Raw genomic sequence first — 15,023 nt, 5'->3', positions numbered from 1 at the left:
CCTTTTATACCTGCTTGTGTTTTTTTTATGCAACGACTTTACCAACTGACTGTACCTATAACTTCTATAGCAAAATATACACTAATATTCAATAATAATATTAGCATTTACAAACATTTCTCATCTCTACAAACATTTAAACATCCGATGTCTCCAACAAATAAATAAATCAACATAAACATATTAAAACAAAAGGCAAGACGAGTGAAAGCGACACACACACACATACACACACACTTACCCCCCCCCACATACACACACACACAAAGTACAGTGAGTCACACACACTGGTGACAATTAATTATAATAATAAATCTCTCGGTGAAAGGTGATCGATTGGCGATAAGTTGCGCAGACGCCGCCGCCGGTATGCGACGGTCACGGGCTGCACCGAGATGTCGCCGGATTCCGACCATCCTGTTTGGAAATCTGTCTAAAGAATGTTTACTGAAATATGAATAAATATCAGTTTCTGAATTAAAGATAAGTTGAGTCATATAAAAGCCATTTTCCGTTCCATGTACTAAGTGTAATATTAAAGTCGGAGGCTATCTTCTTATGGTTTCAATTCTAGTATTATAGTTGAAAATTGTTTTTGAGACTCGAGACGATGAACAAAAACCTTTTCTAACAAATTCTTTCTTTATTTCGTCTCTATACAGTATAAGTAAGTACATGTAAAGATGATTAATATTGTCATTTCTCAGATCAGATTATATTAATCATCTACAGTTTTTTTATGATATTTTATGATACCCTTATAGCGAAGGCAGTAATAAACTATAGGTAATATTGATATAAACTAAACCTTTCGTATAAATAAACAGCCTGAATACCGAAAATATGACATCTTCAAAAAATCTAAATCGAATATTATAATATACGAACCGGAAAATAAATACATTGTTAATATATTCAATGTTAGCCAACCCTACACTATCAGCAACAGATCAACAGTTGTAAAAACTAGTAGAGTGTACCTGTCGCTTCCTCCGCGTCGGACGAGCAAGAGCAGCAGGCGGAGTCAGGCGGCGGCGCGGGCACATTACGTAAACCTCGTTAGATAAAGATCTACATGTCTAGCTGTTATCTTGATAGTGATGAGGTTGGAAGGATAGGCTTTGATTTATTAGTGTTTTATATAATATGCAGGTTTTTAGAGGTCGTTGGTAGGATGGTAGTTAAGAAGAAAGGACTTCCGTTTTATGAGTGTGCCTTTCGATGAAAAAACGATGTAATGGAGAGTTGTAAAATATTGTTTTTTTTTACTATTTCTGTATGCCATAGCACCGAAGAAAATGTGCAGCGGGAGGAAGTATCCTTTCCATTTTTATCCCTGATTTAAATAAGTAGCTAGTTTTCCTGTCCGGTAATCAATGCAATTGCCAAAGGAAAACTAGCTACTTAAAACAAAAAGCAGTAGAACAGGAAAATTAACTTATCTTTATCTTAACATGTAGTCTGAAAAAGCCACGCTCAATTCCATGAACAACCATAAATTTTTAAAAGATGCCCTTGGAAAATTAAGTTAAAATAAAAACTCGATTAAAACTATTATAACATTTCACCCTTCAACTTACTATCAAATAATCTGTTCTCACGTAGCTAACAGTGTGTATAACAAGTGACCTCACGGGAGGGTTCATTGCCTCAGCGCCTCACACCTTCACCTTACTCATTACGTCATATTGCCTCTCTTTAACACAACTGTTACTTGTGTACAGGGTGTTGGTTAAATATTGATTGTGCTTTTGTGCAGTGGTAGTCACCACGAAAAGACTATACCATGATAGTATTTACAATACCTAGCGCAGTGCTGGTAGGAAGACGACCAACGGCCACCGACCACCAAACCATTGCACCACCTTTTCAGTCTCTTTTAATCATAAGTCTGTTACGGTTATTATATAAAATCTAGACTAGTAGTTAAGTTTTGCGTTTAAAGTAGGCCCGAATCTTTATGCTTAGCTTAAGAGGGGTACATTTGTACAATATTTAGCCTCGGTGTCACATTTCCGAGTAAGTGTTTGTAAATTGAATAAGTACCTATATTTAACAACTAAAATAACCTTTTGATTTATTTTGGCAAGTTTCCTCAGGTGTCATTTTGACAATTGTTTACTTTAATTTATCTAACGAGTACATTATCTGATGTTTATCCACATGCCGTGAAACTGGCTATTAGGAATATACTATCTTATTACTATTTAAAAATCTCACAACAGCATGTATTATAATTTCCCCAAAGTGTTAATTTCCTATCAAATAACACATTTTAAATACGATTATGTCATTGGTAATCACATCACATTGTAGATCGAAAGTTTGACACCAGAGGTCGGTAGTGTGCGTGACCGTAGCCAAACTATGTCGGGCTTCTTTTTTAATTCGTTTGTGTAGACTTTAAATTGTCTATGGTTAGCAGGGGGTCGGAATGTAGTGAGATTATGTAATTTGAATGCGTTTGTTTCACGATTTTTGGTTTATTTATAGAAACCTGGGATGCAAGATATTATTTGAGTATTTTCTTGCTGTAGAGAAAGGTAACACGATAACAATTTCAAAAAAAGAAGGATTAAACGTATCTATTTGATTTGTAAACAAACCAACTCTCCGTGAATCACAGAAATATTTGCTTTATCGGAATCAAACCCACGACACGACCAGTTAACTTGACAACCAACTTAACACTTCCTTACAAAATACCACATAAAAGTAGCCATGCATAATCATATCAAAATTTTAATATGACTGGTCACCCATCATCAAATCAACTTCAGAAATTACTTAACCTCACCTGTGGATAACTTCGAGTGATTTATCGCCTCAACATTTTAAAATATGAATCAACATTTATCTGATGTTTAAAACAAATTATTTTAAATTAGGTACTAATTAAAATGTTTAGTAGCAGCCATAAATCAATACTTAATAAGTAAGCCATTAAAATAATCCACACATACAACATTACATGTTTATTCATTAATTAATTTAATTAAATGTAAATAATTCACAAGGTTACGAACTTTATGCATTTATTTTAAACCTGGCTTTAATACTGTAGAATAACAATTTATACACACAAACATAGACAAATACATTTTTTACCCATTTCTGTCCCACTGCAGGACAAGGGTCTCCTCCCAAACGAGGGGGAGGGGTTAGGCCTTAATTCCACCACGCTAGCCAAGTGCGGGTTGGGGACTTTGCATGCCCTCAATATTTTTTTTCACACACAGTCATCTGATTCCAAACTAAGCAGAGCTTGTACTATGGTAACCAGACAACTGATAAACATACTTATTTATATACTTCTAAATACATACCAATATTCAAGTACCTACCTAAAATATCTATGTACATGTTTTTCAGTAACTAAAATTGTTCTTTTCTAATTCGCCGGAACTATCAAATATTCAGAATTAAAGTGTCTTACAACCGGAACTTTGTCAATCAAGTCTCAGTTGCCAGACCACCCAGATGTAAAAGTTATTTTAATTTAAACACGATACAAAGCCGAACACAAATTAACTTCATTCAACTATTTCATAATTATGTTCTAAATTAATTCTTACATCTATACAATATGGTTAATGTGAAAGTGTGTTTGTTTGTCACTCTTGCAAGTGAGGCGCCCATAGCCAGTTGCGCTCACCGGTCGGTAAACGATCTGTGGGAGAAGCAACCGTTGGCGCGGTCATTCCATAGATGGGTGACCGCATAGTGGTATTTGAATTGGGCGTCTCCGTGCTTCGGAGAGCACGTTAAAAGTCGGTCCCGGCTGTTGTCGATTAAGATAACAGTCGTTAAGCCACGTCAAAGGCTTTCGGGCGGCTTGAACAACTTTGACACTAGGTTGACCACTAACCATACGATAAGAAGAAGAAGAAGACTCTTGCAAGTTAAATCCGGTGAAACAGATTGAGATGAAATATAGCTAAGCTAGGCGAAAAGCCTGGATTACTATGTAGGATACTTGTCGGAATTGTGGAAATCTTTCTACAAGAAAGTTGCAGGCAGGTGCTTGTTCATATTTTCAGTCAGTTCCTTGAGTCATGAAGATGTAGACTTTCATACCTACATATATTCAAAATAAAAAATACTTTGGCTGACACTTTATAATTAAATTACAAATTCTTTACATTTTCTGTTTTCTAGTAGTGTTATATATGCTAAAGTTTGTATGTCTGTTAATTTTTTTGGCTTAATTGCTGAAGCAATTTTTATGAAACTTAGCATGAAGATGGTGGGACACCTGGGTTCAAACACAGCATCCTTTTTTTAACAAAAATATTTTTTTTTATTTTTTTTTTCAAGTTACTTGTAAGTGGCACCGCACAGGTCTATTGCTGATTATATAATTAGTTCTAAACGATTTATTTAATACTACAATATTAGGTAATGTAACTGACACTAGGATCTGAGTATGTGTGTTACCGGTCGGTTGTCAGTCGTTAGATAACTGAACACTTTCCTACAGTTACCGGTTGTTGCGTAATCGACGGTTTTTTGGAAGGCTCGCCTGAGAACTATGTGATAATGATCTGCAGTAGATAACTTGGATGTTTTGGACACTCTACGCTATCTTTCTGTTCGTAGTAATCTAGCTGGGAATAGTAAATGTTTAGTTACTAGATAAACTGACAATAGTTTTGAAGGTAAACCTTATCTAAAGACAGAACATTGGGACCTGGAATGGTCGCAAAATATTTTTTTATCGATGTATTCTATGACTGTTTTAAGGTCATCGGTAGTGCTATTGCAAAAGTCTGTTGTTTCTGAAATGTTCAATACCGAACATATTTATAAACATATGTGTGTAGGCTACGATCGGGTACGTTCCAATAGAAGTTGGAAATTCCGAATTCAGTTCAACTCAGGAATCGAATCCTGAATTGACACTACTGCACTACCGCGCGAAACACGGAGGGAGTGAGAAGGTACTTCGTAATTTAACGATCATTGATCAAGTTAAAATAGGTAGCGTGAAATCATCAGTCGCGGTGTCAGTGTATTAATGACGATAGTTCTAACGAGTTGATGATCACTTACGCCTTTCTATAATTACGTAAAAACTTTACACTTTCAGAGTTAATTGTGAAAATAATATGATACTTAGGCATATTTTGAACGTCGTTAAGATTTCTCATAATGCCCTAATGGCCTATAATCGACCAAGGCCAGGTTTATTTCAAACTGACCAATTGTGTAAGCAATTGTTATAATGCACAATACACAGGTACAATCTCTATTTCCTCACTGTCTTAACTCGATCGGTATTCCAACGCGCTGTCTAAAAGTATGAACCCTTAAAGGCACGAAGTTCTAAAACATGTAGCGCGGTTATATACAGACGATACTTTTGAGTATCGAAAGTTCGACGATTAAAATGTACGCAAAAATAGTTCCTACGACGCCCGTTAGAGGCGCTGATCAGATTTTTATACAAAATTTCTCGATGACTAGCCGGTTGTCAGTAGTCGATAGTGGTAGAGAATTGAGCTATTTGGTCGATTGAAAATTATGGCAATAGGCTTGCCCCCTATCACATGGGACTAACATTGCTAGTGGCGAAACGCGGGTGTAGTTCATACACCGCTGCCTACACCATAAGGTATAACAGGTATCATTATAGGTATATTTGTATCTAGCAATTTTTTTGGGCTGACCCGGGATTTGAACTCGGGCACTCGTATCCACTGCCTACTACTTCGCTATCTTTGTTCACAGGAACATAAAAGTAAAATGAAAAGTGCTTCAGCTAAAACAAAATTGATGGGAATTCCTTCAATAAACAACATAATCTTTTATCTTTAACAATGAAACTTCACAATGTAGATAGATATTATCAGGTAAGTGTGGAGGCTCGGGAACTGATGTGTCGATTGTGATGAGTTACAATGAAATGACAGTTAAGTATCTAGTTTAAGTATGAAGTATTGATGGTTGTTAGGTGGTAGTGAAAGCGAGGTGCAAAGTTTGAATTTTGGGTCGTGTTTTTTGAGTTGGTATTATAACGAACGAGACATAAGTAGTTGAAGTGATGTGCTAGGTTCCATTTCAATTGTCGGTAGTCATTTATTTTGTAATAAGTATAGCGAATACAAAAAGAGTGTACCAGGTACCAATTTTGTTAACACGTTGGCTGGTTTCTATAAAACTGTAGCAGTAATAATAATGTATGGATTGAAACCGAAATCCAACCAGCAATTTATGATTAATATTTGCAGCGCAACGACTGAGTTACTAAAACTAAACAATATAAATTATTTTGTAACACACCAGTAGTAATAGCACATATTTTAGTATTTCTCATCCATTAACACCTCCTCTTATACAATAAGTACTTATATCACACCAAAATATACACGCTATTATGTCCCCTATAGTCTTTACAATAAGGGTGCTAATCGTTTGTATGTAAGGTGTGACATAACTCGACCTGTGGTGTCGGTTATTGTGGTGTGAACGATTTAAAACACATTATATTCGTTTATGAACTATAGAGAACCGTTATGACATACTTTAATGAGGATTTTGAAAGAAATATTTGGATATTTGACTGTCTATCTTAAAGAGACTAAATGTATTGTAAATATGCTGTCGAGCAGTGCGATTTTATACCACTATCGACTATCGACAAAGGGATATAGATATCGAGAATTTTTACACAAAAATCTGTTTAGTTCCTCTAGCGGACTTCATAAGAACTATTTGGCAGAAGATTTTAAATGTCAAACATTCGATACTCGACAGTACTGCAACCGGCTAGCTGCCGAGTAATTTTGTGTGAATCTTATCAGCGCCTTTGTAGTAATTTTAAATGGCAAACTCTCGATAGTGAATATTACCGACTGTAACAAATCGCGCTACGGGTCCTCCATTTCAGTCCACCATACTGGTCAAGTGCGGTTTGAATTTTGTCTTTGTTTCTTACAAAAACTGTTTAAAGAACTCGCATGCAAGGTTTCCTCACGAAATTTTTCTACGAGAGCTAATTATTTCTATTATATTTAACGTTGTAAAGTTATCGGTGTGTTTTTTTTTAAGATTTGAACCTTCGATTGATTTATTGATAGATAGATTGATTGTTTAAGTAGATTTATGTTAAAATTTGCGTCAAAATTGCAGTGCTTTGCATTGAAGAGCTGCTAAAATAATGCCTTTACGTGTTAAATAAAGTGGTAATATTTCTCCGAGTGTCCCACGCTGCTGTACTTGAGTTGTCAGCCATTATCACCGTCATCTGCGCAGGCACGCCACTTATTTACGCGTTACCGAGATCATCTCGTCTTATCACCTCTTATCTGCGCAGTGATTACTTCATTTCACTTGTTTTGTAGTTTAGTGCAGCTATAAAGATCACGCTTTGGTGAACGCCTTGTAAAATATGTATTTTAGTATTGTGTTACTAATTTGATTGCCTCTGCAGCGCGGTCGGTCGTGTATCCGACTGCTGAACACGAGGTCCCGGATTCGATTCTCAAGCAAGCTGTTTTTCATACACCTTTATCTTCACCTTCGAATATAACAGGCACGATATTATAAATATATGTCTGGAAATCACCTCTAGTACCATTATCAATTCCCTTGAAAGTCTTATACCTGCCTACAATTCGTTTACATAATAATAATAATATAATAATAATAATATATTTTATTTGCAAAAAATGTGGTGGTATACAGGTATACAGGTGTTAATTATCTCAAAGAACAATCACATTTTGCCATTATTGGCATGCAAAAACTTAAAGACTAACATTTTAGTTCGATGTCTTAAACTCTAGGAAACTTTTAACATCATAAAAGTTGTTGCTAAGTAACCAATTATACAATTTTTTCTTAAATGCCATTGAATTTAAAGATTTTAAACAAGTAGGTAATTTATTGTACAATTTTACTGACATGGCTATGCAACTTTTATTATATTTTGTTAATCTGGGTATTTCATTTAAAATTAACATATTTGGATATCTCCTATTCCTAGAATTAACCGAAGAGGCGGTTTTGAACAATGCTTTATTTTTATGTACAAACATAGCACATTCATAGATGTAGAGCGATGGTAGTGGTAACAAACCAAGCTTACGAAATACCGGCTCGCAGGACTCATCCGGTTGCAAGCCATATAATGCCCGAATACACTTTTTTTGCGCGATGAATGCTCTTTTAATATCCACGCTATTACCCCACATCATAAGTCCATATCGCAGTAAGGACTCAACATAGGCATGGTAAGATGTTACTGCTGTTTTTATGTTTGTTACATTTTTTACCTTTTTTAACGCATAAACAAATTTATTTATCCTGCTACACACACTGTCTATTTGAGCTTTCCAATTTAGGTTTTCATCAATATGTATTCCAAGAAATTTTACATGTGCTACTTCTTTAATTTTTGGTATGTTTAGCTTTAAGTTATGTTTAGTATTATTTGATTTATTGAATTGTATATATACGGATTTATCAAGATTAATTTTTAAGTGATTTGAGTCTAGCCAGTGTATCAATTTGTCAATAGTGTTGTTAATTTCATCTTCGTGATCATGAATTGTGTTACATTTTTTATCTGAGGAAACAACTATTGAGATGTCATCGGCAAACAAGACACATTTATGACCAGTAATATTAACAATATCATTAATATATAGAATAAAAAGTATAGGTCCAAGGACACTTCCTTGCGGAACGCCATATTTATTGCATTGAAATTCAGATGAATATGGTACCATATCTCGATTTTCGTTCATTTTATTGATTGTAACACATTGTTGTCTATTGCTGAGATATGAAGAAATCCACTGAAGTGTCGGTCCTCGAATGCCAATCGATTGAAGTTTTTGTAGCAGCAGATCATGAGAAACAAGATCGAAAGCTTTGGAAAGATCAAAAAATAAGCCTGTTGTCATATTGTTATTATTGATGTTAACTATAATATCCTTGATTAATGAGAAAGTAGCTAATGTTGTTGATTTTTGTTTCTGAAAACCACATTGCTCATCTTTAATAATATTGAATTTACTGCAGAAATCTATTATTCTCTTATACATGCACTTTTCATATATTTTAGATATAATAGGTATAAGTGTAATAGGACGGTAGTTATTAAGATCAGATCTATCTCCTTTTTTAAAAAGTGGCTTAATAATAGAAAATTTCAAAGCGTCAGGAAAAGTTCCACATGAGAATGACAGATTAATTAGATGCGTTAATATCTTAGATAATTCCACAGAAGAGGCCTTTATTATTTTTGTATTTATTTCATCATAGCCCTCAGATGATGTATTATTTAGTGCTTTAATTTCCATTAGGACTTCATTTTCTGACATAGGTATTAGAAACATTGAGTTTGCATTGTATTTTTGATTTGTATTATGTGTACTTTGTTTTTCTGATGATTTACAATACGGAATTCGCGTATCCCTTGATTGGAACAAGACTAACAAATCTCTATCCTTGAAAACCACTTAGAAAACATTACCATAAAAGGCAAAAAACTTTAATATACCATTTAAAAACCACCGGATTGAGGAAGCACAAATATATTAAAGTATATGAATAATTAGTTACACTGAGCACCCCTGTAAAGACCTTGCTTAGAGGCTGAACACATACGTTATATAACTTCACGCCTCGTTAAATATTGTATTTTGAGGTCTTTTTTGCTGCAAGTGTAAATTGTTTTGTTGTGAGTATTTTTCTAGTAATTATGTTAGTATAAATATTTATGTGTTTACGTTGAAATATTTGCTAGGAGATTAAGACGCGTATTCATTCTGAGTTACGACTATTCTATTGCATATAGAATATAATATGTTTTTATTTATTGCTTGCCTAATCTTTACTATTTTGGTGGATCTTTTGTCTCTCCATTTTTCCTTTTAGATTCAAGTGGCAACAATTTTTCCTTTTTCAGATTTACTGATAATTTCAGAATGCTTGGCTAAGAATTCAGCGCAATAATTCGACCGATCATTGTGGGCAAGCAAAGTTTATTTACAGACATAGTAGGCGTTTTCTTTCAAATAGCACCATTGTTTTGTTTTGGACCAAAGATTTAGTATTCATATCTCATATTAAGTGCAGACACGTTCGCCTCTATTGTACCTAGACGTATATAAACCTAACTTTAATTGCATATACGAAAGTTTGAACTGTTGTCATGGCAACCACTCTCCTCAACCCAATCCACCCACGTATTATCTCACGTATAATAATTTCCTTTGAAACATTCCGAAGCTAATCAATCATTACATGACCACTGGTTATTTACAAACAGATGATTTATTCACACCGTCGCCGTCGCTCGGCAATGTTCGGCAATGATCGGCCGTCGTCGGCAATCATCGGGAACAGATGAAGGCTCGCATGGGAACTGAGAGCGGAAGCCGGAGAGACCACCTGTCGCTATGGACCGCTGATGATGGAAGGAACCAAGAAGTAAAATTGGGTGTGAATTATTATTATTTTTTTATTACTAAATTGCGGCATAATGTTCTTTAGGAGTTTACTAGTACTTTTTTCGCAAACTACTGAATAGGTATCGATGAAATAAGGCATACATATAGTTTATAACTTGTATTGTATTGGATATTTTTACCCCGGGAAATCCTTCAACGAGGTTAAAATCGCGAGCAGAAAAAGTAGTTCTTAAATCAAACATGAGTAACTGCTAAAAAACTGTTTTACATAATTATTCGTTGTATATTTCAATATTATTTTACCTATAAACTTTTATGTATAAATAAACAACACATAATATTTTGAGTTTATCCCCGATGAACTCGAGTGAATAATTAAAAAATATTATTCTACCAAACTATAATAAAACAAACTGCGATTTAGTTTACCAATCAACGCTCGTTAGCAAAACATCAATTACAAACATTTGTACATAAATATATAACAATTTATTGAGTAAACTGCTTATAACTGAGTGATGTGATAGATCGGTTTAATGTTTAAAAGAATATCGGTAGAGGCGCTTCTTAAGCTATCGAGAAAATTGATTCTCTTTAATGTACATATGTAACTCAATTTTGAGTAGCAATTAATTATATCTGACTTGTAAACTTTTGAGCTCGAAAAATTAAGTGTGAGAAAGAATAAGCTCTATTAAAACGTGACTTAATGTAGAGTACCGCTTAAGTCGTATTTTTATTGGGTGTTGTAGATTGCAAAGGTAAACATTTCAATCATATTTTTGGGAGAAGGAGCCGTCACAGTGACATAATGTAAGTATTTTTTTTATTAAATACTCCTTCAGCGTTTTTATGTAATTTTAGGTCGCGGGCACAAACATACGGACACACAACCACCAAATCCGAAACATTTATGTATTTAAACATATTTTTTGTCCATTTGTCTAACTTTGATATAAATCTTCACAAGATAGAACAAATCTAAATGGAAGATTTACCCTTAAACTAAAAAATAAATCCTTTTTCCTCCTGCTCAACCTTGTCTAATGATTAACACGTAAATTCCCATATATAATCACAAATAAATGAACAGGAAAAGTTAAAAATCACGTAAATAATAACTCACCATATTGCATGATTCATTTCCACATGACACAGTCTGTAAGCTTTCTCGCATCTCAAGTGAAGCGCCCAATCATTCGAGTTAGTACCAGCGCGCGGGTCGCACGCGCATCGTGCCGTCTCGCTCACACGTTCACATTTGTTAATTAAATTAATATTTAATTACTGTGTTGGTGTACTGTGAACTGAACGCGAGTGTTGTGTATTGGATTTTTAATTGGATTTGTCCTGTTTTATTTTTTGTAAGTATTTTATATTTTTTTTTATTCCTTAATTAAAGATAAATTGCAATATGTATTAATGTATTGTGGTGTATTAATATACTATATGTATAATTCGAATAATATGCACCCAAAAGTTGCTATTTATATTAATGTTGCGCTATATCGGACACAAAACAGAAAATTCTGAATAGCAGTCTGAAGTTTTCTTAATTAAGATTATTCAAACCGTAATAAGAAAAACTCATTTGCGTTTTCTAATATTATATCCCTCCTATAGTAATAAGAAAACTGCAAATCCATTTTATCGGCAAACGGTAGGTAGTATTAAAAAAACTCAATGGGCAAAGCTTATTTTTTTAAATCTAAACAATCACGATCAATTACATTTTGAAAATTTTCGATTCTTTTTTAAGTCCAAATCGCCTTGCACACCCTTTGCTATACACCAACCGCGTTTTGTCTAACACAGGAATCGAACTCGAGACCTAACATTCATACACCAGTTATTAGTTGGACCATAGAGACAGTAAGATGAAGTAAAAGTAGATAAAATAATAACTAGTTGTAGTAGGTCGTGTGTATGCTAAATAGCTGACTGGTAAATATTTGACCGCCTTCTATGTGGCATGATGACACACAAATTCACTTTTATCATTAATTTATATTATATCCAGTTTATTGATCTATAAAACTAAGAGTTTTAAAATACCGGTATCTAGTGATAGTAGTCCTATCTTTTAAGTTATATATCCTATTAATATTATAAATGCGAAAGTTTGTGTCAATGTATGTATGTATGTTTGTTACTCATTTTGATTTTAATGACTTTTGGTACAGCGATGAACGCATAGGATACTTTTTACCCCGAAATTTCCACGTGGACGAAGACGCGAACAGAATCTAGTCATATTATAAGTACTCTATCTAGCCGGAGAAATGAACCCATACGATACCTTACAATCCACACAACAATTCTTTCTCGTAAGCCTCGAAGCCCTGAAGTAATCAAGTCCAGTAACTCTAATTAATTTACCTTAGGTACCTACCTACCTAAGGTAAATTTGTAAATTTGAGTAACTACTCATAACAGTTTTTAAGCTTAACAAAAACATTTGAACCGCTGAAACATCCTTGTCCGTTGGTAGATCTCTCTCACAATGTACAACACAATGCCATGTTTGATACCAAACTTCCTAAGAAGAAAAGTGTGTCCGAGAATTTTCTCAGAATTGGAAATCGAAATCATACTGTATAAGCACCATACATGGATTCGATACGATGCAACCGCCTAGACAAAATTCGGCCATGTCCTTTGTAACATCTCTTTTTCGTAAACTTTTTAACAAATATTAAAATGGTCATCATCATTTTGAATCTTCCACCATTTCGGAAGAGCTGCTCGTGAAAAGAAACTGTAAGAAACTCACTCTAAGCCATTATCATCTCTAGTGTATCATTACAGTAGAAGGAAACATTTCAAAATAATCCATTATCTAGTAACCAGTGAGAACAATTGCCGCTTCACTAGCTGTCGCACCTCGCTACACATCAAGGTAACGAGTTCGATTCCCGGCGGACATCTCACACTCTGTAATCTGTATGAAACTTAATCATACACTTGTTACAAATGGAGCGATTTATACACTTTTTGTGGAATTTCTTCGTTTGATTGATTGAAGAAAAACTTGATACGGATGATCTCAGTGGATAATGATTACAAGTTGTTGAGATGTTTGAGGGCATTGACCCCGGTAAAAGACGGTTGTCGATGTTCATGACACTTGGGACCGCAGCTTAACATGCCACTTAAAGTTAGGAAAGGAACGTGATTCGTTTTCTGGAGATGAATGTTTGATTTTAAGTCTGATGAAGTTGCTGCTGCTGATGAAGCGATGATAGAAATTAATATCCAAATCATATTTTTTTTAAAGGTACAAGTATTTTACATTTCTGTCTGCAAGTTTGGCATACTTTCAGACAAAAAATTAAAGAATACTATTCCAGAATGTGAACTTTGCTACTTCATCAATTAAGAATGTACTTTGTGTGCAAAAAGCAACTGTTCTCAAAGCAACGAATAACAATGCCGCTAAAAGCCATTTAATTGATATAAATAAATCAGTCTCATGGAAGAAAAATAACTATTATAGGTGATATCCGGAGTCGAAGTGATACAGTGTAAGATAACTGATACTTATGTGGTCACACATTGTTGTGGTGTAGAGTTCCTTCACGTTCCAGAATATACATAGATCTTGTTCCTTAGTTGATACACAAGGTAAAGTTATTTCGGAAGTTAGTGTGGCTTATTGGCTTTAAGTATTTTGAACTAAAGCGTGTTTTTCTACATTTAGTACCTACTATCGACTACTGAGAGCTTAAAATCTATTTATAATCTGCTGTCTTTGTGGCGCGGTTGGTAGTGATGCCGACTACTGATCGTGAGGTTTCCGGTTCGAGTTCCGGGTCGAACAAAGTGCTATCAGTCTTTTTAAATTTCTTTAAGATTATTCCTTACATTAGTCATTTGGTGACATTGCTGGAAAATAACTTGCCTCCTATTACATGGGATTATGGGACAAATATTGTTAACAGCGTAACGCAGGTGGATATCATACAAATCTGCTAACACCTTCCGGTATATTCTACATTGTAATTAAGAAAATATTAACATTAGCTTAGATACAGAAATAATATTTATGCATAGTCGGGGTTTGTGCGAACATATTTAACAACGATACAGTTTGATTAAGATTGTGGCAAGGAAAGTCTTATCTTATGGAGCTTACTTAAATAGATAATTCATATTGGTTAAAGGCTTAATTCCAACAACCTCTGGACACAATAACATTATTATAAACTAGTTTATAGTGTAATGTAATGTGGATGAAAAATATATCAAGTTTAAAACAGTGTTGGTTAGTTTAGTGGCGATTTTTTTGAAACCGAATTCTGCCGATAACTTTAAAAAAAGGGGAAAATATTTTTAACTCCCAACCGCCCTAGGCCAGCGTGGTGGTCAAGGCCTAACCTCTCCCTCAATTTGAAAGAAGGTCCTTGCTAAGCAGTGGGACAGTACCTAATGGGTTAAAAAAGTCGCTTTATTTTAACTGCTATACCTCAAACTAAAACATAAAAAAAGGGATTTTAAAAGGATGGAGGAGTATATTTCTAGTATTCTCTTAAACTTGTTGTAGAAGTGTTAATGGTGAGCCACATTTGAGATTCAAGCGCGACAGGTTGTGGGTAGTTTCAC

At 34.4% G+C, this 15,023-nt stretch overlaps 1 protein-coding gene across 1 annotated transcript in view; it reads left to right on the top strand.

The window, feature by feature from the left end:
• The first annotated feature begins 11,624 nt into the window (after positions 1-11,624).
• Positions 11,625-15,023, top strand: part of LOC142983651 (uncharacterized) — a 37,297-nt gene continuing 33,898 nt past the window's right edge. The window contains exon 1 of the mRNA XM_076130634.1: positions 11,625-11,785. The gene's annotated coding sequence lies outside the window, so the exon portion shown is untranslated. The remainder of the gene's footprint in view (positions 11,786-15,023) is intronic.

The sequence above is a fragment of the Anticarsia gemmatalis genome, chromosome 24, assembly GCF_050436995.1.
Source record: "Anticarsia gemmatalis isolate Benzon Research Colony breed Stoneville strain chromosome 24, ilAntGemm2 primary, whole genome shotgun sequence".
In the NCBI taxonomy this organism is placed as follows: domain Eukaryota; kingdom Metazoa; phylum Arthropoda; class Insecta; order Lepidoptera; family Erebidae; genus Anticarsia; species Anticarsia gemmatalis.
Note: the sequence above shows the minus strand (reverse complement) of the source record. Positions and strands in the feature narration are given on the sequence as shown.